This window comes from Ipomoea triloba, chromosome 3, assembly GCF_003576645.1.
Source record: "Ipomoea triloba cultivar NCNSP0323 chromosome 3, ASM357664v1".
NCBI lineage: Eukaryota > Viridiplantae > Streptophyta > Magnoliopsida > Solanales > Convolvulaceae > Ipomoea > Ipomoea triloba.
In genome coordinates, this window is record NC_044918.1 from 18945400 (window position 1) to 18947660 (window position 2261).

A 2261-nucleotide genomic window follows, 5' to 3' on the forward strand; every position below is an offset into this window, starting at 1 on the left:
ATCATAAAAGTAAGGTTAAATTAGGTAATCTCTATTAATAATATTAATCTGAATTATCTTAACCATCTATTTGATTAAATAATTAATCTGAACCATCCATTTGATTAAATAATTTGACCGCCATTTTTTCTACCCATTTTAGGCCTGACTCTCTTTGACTCTTATTAGTATATATATAGTATATAGTATATATACATGTACATGTGCATCAATTCATGTGCACATACTTGTTTGTTTCTTAACTTTTAAAATAATGTTTATTGCTATCTTAAAAAAGTGTATTAGTGCCGCATGTACACTTTTATTATCTTAAAAAATCTTAATCATTTAAATAATATTAATATTTTGAGTCTAACAATTGACTTGAATTAAATTGCTAGTGTGAGCACAAGCTATTCAAATAATGGGTACTAATACTAATAACAAGCTTTCACCCGTATAATTACGGTGGACCATGGTCCACAATGCATTATAGATCATTGTCCTAAAACGCCGCCGTTTCATTAAGTAAAGAAATGGTTGTCGTTGAGTCTTAACAGAGCTCCGTAAATGAAACTACAATTTATCTCAAAGGATATTGCCTCACATTTGTTTTTACATTATCAAATGAAATTGTAGTTATATCAAAATGAAACTGTAGTTGTGTTGAAAGGATACTGCATTGCATATAAAATGAAACTGAATAACAGCTTCGCATATTTGAGTGTATATTATCTAATGAAACTGTAGTTATATCGAAATGATATTGTAGTTGTGTTGAAAGGAAACTGCAATGTATTATAAAAGAAACTGTAGTTGTGTTGAAAGGAAACTGAATAATATTTTCACACATTTGAGAGTATATTGTCGAATAAAACTCTAGTTACATAGAAAATGAACTGTAGTTGTGTTGAAAGGGAACGACAGTGTATATAAAATGAAACTGAATATGTTATACACACATAGTTAACTGTGCGGAACAGAACCGTTTCTTTTCATTAATCAAAACGACGTCGTTTTGATGCATGGACTACCATGCATTGTGGACCGTGGTCCACAATAAAATTTGTGAACTTTCACACTCTCTTATTATCCTTTTTTTTTTTAAAAAAAATTTCAAATTATAGAATAAATAATTAATAACAAATACATACGATTAACCCACATTTACCTTTCTCTAATAATAATAATAATAATAATAATAATAATAATAATAATAATAATAAAACTTTCATTTGAAGTTTTGTTTTGTTTTTTTTTTTTTAATAATTCAAGGTTAAATAAGTAATTTTAAATTGAAATGATTACCTATCCCATTTAAACTTGTGTTACTTATTTTAATGAGTTGATCAAATGTTCATTTTAATTATTTAAATAATTTATGCATATAATTTAAAATTTTATACTTTAATATTTATTAAAGAGTTAATTACATTTTTTGTCATAGATTTATGTCTGTCTGTCTATTTTTAATACTTTTTTTAAACATCTCGTTTGGTCCTAGTATTATTGTGACATGATCATATTTGATCCTCCGGCAATAAAATAGTTTAAATAGCGTTAAATACAATGACATTTTGGTCTATTCAGTTTTAAGTCTTAAAGTACGTCTTTTTTTTTTCTTTTCTTTTTTTGGTCTTAAATTTATGTGTCATTCAACTTTTAGTCTTTTTTTTTTCAAAAACATCAATGTTGGTCCTAACATTATTGTGACATGATCATTTTTGGTCTTACGTCAACAAATATATTTAAATGACATTCCAAATGACGTTATTAATCACTCCAAATCCTTTTTTTCTTCTTGGTAATAGAATCACAAGTTTTGTGAATTTTATGAAGTACACTTATGCACTAGACTTAGGCCGTGTTTGGTAAATGGTTGTTAGCTGATTGGGTTGGTTGTTTGGGTTAGAAGGTATGATTTGTTGATAACATTAGTTGATTGTAGAAAGTTAGTTTGATAAATTAGTTGTTAGCTGATAGCTGTTTGGTATAATTTATTTTCTCAAAAAGCTAATTGAAAAGGCTGCTTTGAGTAGCCTTTTGAATTTTAGCATTTTGGAGTTATAAAAAGCTTATTATTTACCAATTAATAGTGGTCAAATAAGCCAAAATTGGCTGATAGGCTGATTATTTACCAAACAGGGCCTTAAGGTTTGTCATGAATTGAAGTAGACTTGTGACTTTTTCAATTGCACTTTTTTTTTTTTTTTTTTTTTTTTACCAAACAGGGCTTAAGGTTTGCATGAAGGCTTTGTCACTTGTGACTTTTTCAATTGCAC